This window comes from Oratosquilla oratoria, chromosome 40, assembly GCF_046742065.1.
Source record: "Oratosquilla oratoria isolate Oo_2021 chromosome 40, ASM4674206v1, whole genome shotgun sequence".
NCBI classification, from domain to species: Eukaryota; Metazoa; Arthropoda; class Malacostraca; order Stomatopoda; family Squillidae; genus Oratosquilla; species Oratosquilla oratoria.
In genome coordinates, this window is record NC_134816.1 from 1 (window position 1) to 10000 (window position 10000).

The window sequence follows — 10000 nt, forward strand, 5'->3', positions numbered from 1 at the left end:
ATTAATTTCTTGTATATAGAATATTATATATTCAGTATAAGTATTCTCCACATTTTATGTCATTGCATGATATACATTGTTCAAGTGGATCACAGGCATTAAAAAGGGTGGCGCAAAACTGATTCCAAATATGAAAAATAAATCATATGAAAATCGACTAAAACATATGAATGTTTTTCCTAAAAAAGCGTAGACTCAGAGGTGACTTGATACAGGTCTTTAAAATTCTAAAGGGAATTGACAACATCAAAAGTGACAAAATTTTCACATTGAATGAGAATCAGACAAGAAACAATGGTTTCAAACTGTCCGGAAATAGATTTAATTTGGAAGTGGGTAGAAACAACTTCTCCAACCGTGTAGTTAATGAATGGAATAAACTTCCTGCACAGGTAGTACAATGTAGTTCAATTCTAAGCTTTAAGAATCATTTAGATAAACACCTAAGCAAGATGCTGTAATGATTATAATCTATTTTATCTTATTTGTTTTTGTTTTGTTATCATTTGTCTGTTTGATTCTCATTTATTATTAGTTATATGTCTATTTATTATCATTTACTATTTACCTGTTTGTTTATTTTTAACTATACCTATGCATTTCTTTATGTATTTTATTTGTTGTTTACATTATTATAGTTTTTATATATTAATTTATTATTATTATTATTATTTCGTATCCAACCTAGATATGGATCAAAATGTCTCCTGTCGGCATGCTCCGTCTTTGTATTCCTTTGTAAATCCTTTGTAATCATATTAAAACAACAGGGCAGGACCCGCAGTATTGTATATTAATCAGACTAATTTAGATTTAAGGAGGAAGTAGGGAAGAATTTATTTACCAATAGAGTAATTAACGAATAGAATAGATTATTAACCATGTAGTGAGTGCTGAAACTATCGGTTGTTTTAAGAAAGATTAGACAACTTTATGAATGGAGATGACAGGTGGTTATTAGCATGGAACTGCCCAGTGGAGGCCTTATGGTCTGTTAGACTCAACACCGTGTGAGATCGAAACCTTTATTGGTACGACGTTTCGCTTGTTACAACTTTTTCAAGTACAGACATATGGCAAACACTCTGAGTACATATAGGCCGACGGGGAAGGAACTGGGAGAGGTTATCAGGGAGGGGTGGGTGGTAGGTGGAAGGGAGGAGCGGGGGAGGTGTGTGACGGGGAGGGGGGGGACGGGTGGCGCCTTATGGTCTCTTGTAATCTCCTTCGTTATTATCTTATGTTCTTAAAAAAAAAAGTCAAGGTATTATGCTTATTTTGACCACACCAACACAACGACCTGTTTGATGGACTACGTTGAAACATAGGACTAGATGCTCAGAACCTTGCAATTATATATTTGCAACACTACCATCCCCGCCAATATAGTTCATATTGATTTGGTTAAAGTGACGAACTACCCATTCAGAGGTGCCTTAGGATGATGGCTTCTTGTTGATGACTTTTTGAAGCAGAGAATTTATGTAGTTGCCCTTTCAAATGCACTTGCTTTGCCGACAGGCACCATCGAACCGACCTCACTTCTGACCTCTCGTTCAAGGAGCGAAGCACGAACCTACTCGGGTAAAATATATTAATTGATAAATTAATTCATGAAGAAATAAAAGACGTTTTGCCCTAAGCCAATATAAAATATGTAAAGGAGGCAGCCACAGTTAACGGATTAATAACGAATAAATCATTCATAATTGATATATACATATATACACCAAGGGCTTTTTTCCCCTCACAAGGGAGGTAGCCGAAGGCAAAGGTATCAATCCATTCCCATCCATTCCATCCCCACATACTCCACTCCCATTCATCAACCCTCCCTCCCTCTTTTCTTGGCTCCTGGATAACGGGTCATCCCTTCATCTGGCTCACTACCATGGTCAGAAGCAATGCAGCAAGACACAGCACATCCATAACAACGCCGCCTCATTTAATCAGCGACACCCCTCTCAGTCCCATCATGCAGAAAAAGAGAAGACGGGGAGAGATCCCTTCGGGCTGCGTCAAAATATCATTCACACATACTCCCTCACCGCCCCCCATTCCCCACACACTCCCTTCCATGCATCTCAGCATCATCCATACACAACCGTTCTCCATTCACCCCTATCTTCTGTCTTTTCACTTCCTTCCTCAACAGACATTCCCCTCTTACCCAATGGCCCTTATAGCCCATCCATCCATCTCATTGTTGGTCACCCCCTCATCTTCACTCCTTCCACCTCTGCCTTCCACACCTCTTTTACTAATCTTTCCTCACTCATTCTTTTCATGTGTCCAAACCATCCCCATATTCTTTCATCAACCTTATCTCCCAACTCCCTTTCTGGGCAGCTGGATGTAACACTTCACCCCATACCATACAACACATAATGGAAGACTGCATTATACACAATCATGCACGCAAACAACACAACATACACTCTATAAAGGATTTGTGGGAAAACCCAGTTTCGGCTGTGGCCTTCCTTGGGGAGACGGGACTGCTCGGACAGACAGTCTAGGGAACGACAACAACAACAACAACAACTCCCTTTCTACCCACCGCTCTCTTCCTCACCTCCTCATTTCTCACTCTATCCAGCCTATTAACCCCCATCATACTTCTCAGGCATTTCATCTCAAACACATTTAAACTCTTTCTCTCTTCCTCTTTTATGTACCATGTTTCTACCCCATACAGTGCTGTCGGCACAATCACCCCTTCATAAATATCTCCTCTTAACATCCATTCCCAAATGTCTATTTCTTATTACACTTTTTAATCCCCCAAGGCATTTACTTCCTTCTCCATTTTCTACATTCTGCCTCCACCTCCATTCCTCTCTTTCATTATAATTAACGAAGTGATAATAAATTAATGATAATCAATTATCAATAAATCATCAGTAATAAACTAGATAATCAATAATGAAAACGCTTGTTTACTCCTTGTAACAGATAAAGTTAAGGTCCTCTGGCTGTGAGAAAAGCTTACCTGTGCCCTATGTGCTTGGCAGTCACTGGAAGCCTTTAGGGGGTGGACCTGAGGTCTGTACAGTATACAAATCAGGAGTAAGATCGAAGTTACTCAAGTTTGTATAAAAAAACAATATCTTCAATACAGTGACGCATTCTTCGATTTTGCTCTCCCGAAGAAACAAAAGATGGTCTCGAGTTCGTCGAGTCAACTTTGATACCTTCAATACAGTGACGCATTCTTCGATTTTGCTCTCCCGAAGAACCAAAAAATGGTCTCGAGTTCATTGAGCCAACTTTAATGCCTTCAATACAGTGACGCATTCTTCGATTTTGCTCTCCCAAAGAACCAAGAGATGGTCTCGAGATCGTTGAGCCAACTTTGATACCTTAAATACAGTGACGCATTCTTCGGTTTTGCTCTCCCGAAGAACCAAAAGATGGTCTCGAGTTCGTTGAGCCAACTTTAATACCTTCAATACAGTAACGCATTCTTTGATTTTTATTCCTCCGAAGAACCAAAAGATCTGACTTCTCAAAATCGAAGTCGAAAACAAATGTTCGTTGAACCATCTTTAGTATATTCAATTCGGTGGCGGATTCTTCGATGTTTACTTCCCCCCCCATTTTTTTTTTTTTTTTTTTTTTGTCTCATCCTAGATATTGAAGTCGAAGACACAAAGATTTGTTGAACAATCTTTCTTTATATCTTAAATACGGTGACGCATTCTTCTTTTTTTTTCTCCTGAAGATTTTTACTCCCCCAAAAAACAAAAGGTCTCATCTTAGAAATCGAAGTCAAAGACACAAAGATTTGTTGAACCATTTTTGTTATTTTAGATAGGGTGACGCATTCTTCGATTTTTTATTCTCCCGAAGAATTGAAATGAAACCTGAAACTACCGATATCCCTTGTCATCCCGAGTTCACAAGCTTGGCTGAATAAAATCACCTGGCGGCAGACAATAGAATATAACAATGGATGGAAATTGCAGCATGGTAGCCCAGTGGATACCGTGTCGAACTTATGTGCAGATGATCGTCAGTTCGATTCCCGGGACCCGCTGCGGACTTCCTGTGTTGGTTCACGATACCCTCGGCCAGGCAGGGAGGCGATCCAAATATCGGCCTTAAAAAAAAAAAAAATAGAAAAAAAAACGGCTAGACGCAACTGACACGGCTTTGCCCTACCAAGGGTTTCTCACTTTCCACTTCGTGAGAATGGGATGGTGATTTTATTTATTTATTTAGTTTATTTATTGATTGATTTATATCCTATTTATTTATTTTATTTATTTATGTTTTATTTCTTTATTTTTTTTTTTTATCTATTTTTTTATAGATGAAATGAGTGGGTTGAAGTGGTGGTATCTAGGGTAAAAAAAAAAAAAAAAAAAAAAAAAAAAATCCACCCTCACCATGGGATTCCCTTCACGGCCTCGTAATTGCCAATTGCGTTCAAATGACCGTAATTACTTGATCGCGTTGGGTCCATCAGACTTTCGCTTCCTGATGAGAAATTTTGATTTGCACGAATCGGGGGAGGGGAGAGTAGGGGCGCGGTAGTAGTGTGTAGTAGTTTTTCTGAAACGGAATAGAAAACAGCAGAGGCATATTTTTTTTTTTTTCTTAAGAAAAAAATAGAAATCTGAAGAGCTATGAACAGCAACGAATCTTTGTGTCTTTGTTCTTCTTCGATTAAATTATTTTTTATTTTGATTTATTTATTCATTTTTATTTATTCTTTTATTATTTATTTATTTATTTATTTTATTTATTTATTCTATTCTATTATTATTATTATTATTATTATTTTTTCATTTAAGATTGATTTTGGGTTGAGCACACAAAAACAAATAATGGCGCCCCAGAAAAGGTATAAAAAAACCAGATTCGAAATTTTCAACAAGAAGAGTTAGAGAAAAAAATAAATAAAAGAAAAGAGATATATAACAGATTCTTAACATACAGACTCTAGTCCATGGAAGTACCGGCCGACACCAAGCGCCTTCATTCAGCATAAAGGGGTCATCACATTGGGCTTATTTTCCTCCAATTTTCGTTTAATCTAGGGTACCGACCACCTCCAACATTTTTCCCGCAGTAAAATCACTTTGTTTTCTTAACAGTTTACATAGAATGTCGTTTGATTTGCTGAAGAAAAACAATTTTCTCAAAAGCTGCGAGCTGCAAATCTGCTCCAAAAAATCGAAGGAAAAATAGACCAGTGTGATAGCGCCTAAGTGAAAGAAACAGACAAATGGTAAGTGTGTGTGTGTGTATGTGTGTGTGTGTGTGTGTGCATGTGTGTGCGTGTGTGTGTGTGTATTCACCTTGGTCTTTGGATCACGTGTTGGACTCGTGATCGACAGCTATTTCCCTCCCGGTGTGTGTGTGTGTGTGTGTGTGTGTGTGTGTGTGTGTGTGTGTGTGTGTGTGTGTGTGTGTGTGTGTGTGTGTGTGTGTGTGTGTGTGTCTGTGTGTGTGTGTGTGAGAGAGAGAGAGAGAGATTCACCATGGTCTTGGATCACGTGTTGGACTCGTGATCAACAGCTATTTCCCTCCCGGAGAAGAGCTCAGAGCTCATATATGACCGATCTATGAGTAATGCTGTGACCTTACACGCACGCACACACCCAACTCCCCGCCCACGAGAGTTAGAGTAACGACTTGCAGCGCAGCGACACTGAAATTATTTCAGCCGTAGTGGCAGCCGGGAACTCTAACCACTACGTGTGTGTATGTGTGTGTGATTCACCATGGTCTTGAATCACGTGTTGGACTCGTGATCGACAGCTATTTCCCTCCCGGAAGAGTGTGTGTGTGTGTGTGTGTGTGTGTGTGTGTGTGTGTGTGTGTGTGTGTGTGTGTGTGTGTGTGTGTACGTGTGCATGTGTGTGTGTGTGTTTATGTGCATGTGTGTAACTGCTAATGTGGCTTTACAAAAGCAATTGCGAGCTGGAAAACTGCAATGGAAAAATATATAGACAGACAGACAGGTAGATAGACGGGCACGAAAATATTTTGTGAGATGGACATGGTAATGACTGCAAGTTTGTTATCCCATTTTTTGGGGTTCTGTATGCAAAACTTGATGAAATGATGCTTATCAACATGATATTTGCTCGTAGCTTTCTAAGGATAGTTTTAGAAAAGATACGTAATTATTTCCGCTGGTAATTTTTATGATTGCTCTTTTACCATCTCGGTACGTAAGGCACTATCTGCAAAAAAAAAAAAAAAAAAAAAATTATATTTATATATTTGAAAGCAACAACAAAAAAATGTTCTTCCAGTCACAGGAATGAAGATCCCTCACTCTGGCATTTGATTGGTTCAGGTAACGCTGGCTCCTCCCCCTGAGATGACGTGGAAGACTGTGATTGGTTGAAGCAATGAGTGACGTAATGTCGCACAGTAAGGACGGCCGGAAGTTAGGAAGTGGTTACTTAAAGTGGAATAAGTGGAGAGATTACCATATAGACGAAGGGAAATTACTTCCACAGGATAATGGATTGATAGTGTAATTCGGGAAGGAATTTGATTTCACTTGTGTTGGACGAGCAGTAATTACTTTGGCGAGAAATGGAGACGGCCAGTACGCTGTTAGCCTTTGCATACACATACATGCATATACCCACACGTACACACACATACACACACACACACACACACACACACACACACACACACACACACACAAATGTACATATATATATATATATATATATATATATATATATATATATGTATATATTATACGTATGTATATATATGTGTATATATACATATATATATATATATATATATATATATATATATATATATATATACCCGCGTGTTGGTGTTTCATTAAAACTTCTGACAAGTTCATTATTGCAGATCTTCTTATCTGTTTTTTGTTTTGTTTTTGTTTTTTTCCTAAGGGAAAATTTTTTTGTCCGCAGAGTAAAAGCAGACAGGAAAAAAACTCTTCCATAACAAACTTAACATAAATTTCAATTAAATATTCTTCAAATAAAATCTACCCAAATATTGAATGAATATTATGTATATACATATATAACATACAGTGTATATATATATATATATACATATATATATATATGTATATATATATACATATATATATATATGTATATATATATACATATATACACACATATTGTGATATTTTTATTGATTTATTTACTTATTATTTTTTTCGCATCCGACCTAGTCATGGACCAAAAGGTCTCCTGTCGGCATGCTCCTCCTTTGTAATCCTTTGTAATCCTTTGTAATATATATATATATATATATATATATATATATATATATATATAAACATACATGTGTATATGTATATATGTATACATATGTATATGTATATATATATATATATATATACATATATACGTATACATATATACACACACATAAATATATATGTATACACACACATATATTATATTTATATATATATATACTGTATATATATATATACATATATATATATACATATATATACATATATATATGACCAAGTAAATTATCAATTCTGGAATTGTGTCCACGTGTAGCTCATTCCATCACAATCCCGTGGTCTATACAGGAACGCCTATGGCTCTGTTAGGAATCCAGACACACATCAAATGTCGGACACAACTCTTCTCTAAAACTCGCGAGTTCCAGACTCGAAGCATCGCAGTCAATTGGGGAAACTCAGTAAATGTTCTTTTTGTACAAAATTGACGTAACTGTTCTGTGAACAATCTGTTTTCAAAGTTCGACACCAGCATAGCAATTTGACTTTCTGACAATATATGGCAATTTAAAAGGTATCTACTCAGTGTGTTGGAAATGTGACCGGAGAGTTGATGTTATTTCAAGACAATATTACAGTAAATCAGATATCATGTGGTGTCTCCTGTCAATGGACACTACATGCTTGGAAATCCTTTGAGTTTGTACCAGAAGTATTTATGTATGTGTATATATGTATACATACATACATACATATATACATACGTATATATATATATATATATATATATATATATATATAGACACACACACACACACACACACACACACACATATATATATATATATATATATATATATATATATATATATATATATATACATATATATATATGAATGTATTTACACATATATATATATATATATATATATATATATATACATATACAGTATATATATATATATATATATTGTCTGTGTGTGTAATAGATGCATATATGTACATACACACATACATACACATACACGTACGCACGCACACACTCACATGTATGTATATGCACTCCAAAAAATGTCTATCGGTTTAAAAGAGTTAACAGAGGCGGGTTTAACCCTGTTATTGCAGGGCGGGCCTTCAACTAAGTAAATCAAGGTTAGGTTATACGGAAATATCGGAAACTGTGTCAAAGAGATGAGGAGGAGGAGGGTGAGGAGGAGGAGGAGGAGGAAGAGAAGGAGGAGGAGGAGGAGGAGGAGGAGGAAAAGGAGGAGGGTGAGGAGGAGGAGGAGGAGGAGGAGGAGGAGGAGGAGGAGGAGGAGGAAAAGGAGGAGGTTAAAAATATCCATGTTTTCCCTTTTGGTACGCTCGCTCTCTTGCCTGACCTAACTCCCGATGAAGTGACTGATTGACCTTGTCAAAGAGGATCATTGACAGCATCAAACCATTGACGGTGATGGCTACTCATCCCTTGAATCTAAATAATCTTCCAACGTGACTAGAATGAAAAGGTTAATAGTAAGTTTATTCCATTTCCCCTCCAGTAAATTGTTGATATGTTGAAAATATGCGAGAATAGTTCTTTCTTTGGTCGTGAATATCAAACAACGACGGCGACATAACATAAATATTCTTAACTACAAAGTAATGTCATAACACATTCGTAAAATTCAACAAGAACCCACTGTGTTGGATAAGAAGAAATTAAATAGATGATATCCATATATTTCGATCACTGAAGAGGATCACAGTCCGTGATCGAAATATATGGATATCATCTATTTCATTTCTTCTTATTCAACACAGGGGGTTCTTGTTGAATAAACATTCTTGTTACCTTATGTTTCTCTGTTCGTATCTTCCCATTCTGCCAAGTTAGCTTTTAGCATAGAAGCCATCAATACCCATATAAAGAACCCTTCTTTTTCTATGAATACCAATACAGCTCATCAAGAATCCCATTTGCGCCTTTCAAGATTTCACACAAAACTATAATTCTCCAATTCACCATGTTCCCTTCTTCTAGAACTGCCATCAATGAATCTATGATTGGTATTATTTTTTTCTCATAACTTTTTCCATCAGTCCCCAATCATCAATTGTTATTGAGATTACGCTCGTAATACGTTCAAGTTTAGTGTCATTACCTATTGTTTTTATGGCTGCCGTCAGGCGATTTTATTCATTTAAGGGACAAAATGACGTTTGGGTTCACAGAGTTGTATGCTCCTTCAAGCCTCAGCTTAATTCAATTAATTTGCTAATAGCAATCTCTAAATAGTAATTAGAGGATGTCAGCGATATATAAATGAGAGAGGGGGAGAGATAGTGAGAAAGAAAGAGAAAGAGAGATGGAGAAAAATGGAAAAGGGAGAGAGAGGGGGTGAGAGAGAGGGAGGAGGTAAAGAGAGGGAGAGATGGGGTAGAGAAAGAGAGAGGGGGAGAGAAGGCAGGAGAGGGAGAAAGAGAGAGTGATTGGAAGGTAGTAGAGAGGGAAAGGGAAAGAGTGAGAGGGAAGTTAGAGAGGAGGGAAAGAGAGGGAGATTAGAGAAGAAAGAGAAAGAGAGAGAGAGAGAAAGAAGAGTGGGAGAGATAGAGGGAGTGAAGGAAGCTTGTTCAGATGGAACTCAGGGTTCCACCATGGCTCGATGGTATCGCGCGTGTCTGGTAACCGCATGGGGATTTCGGACGTCTGCTCGAATCCTGGCCACGGCGCAGAGGTTAGGAAGGGAACCTATTCTAAGTAATAACCCCCAACCGCTACTCACCTAGGTGACCTGAGGT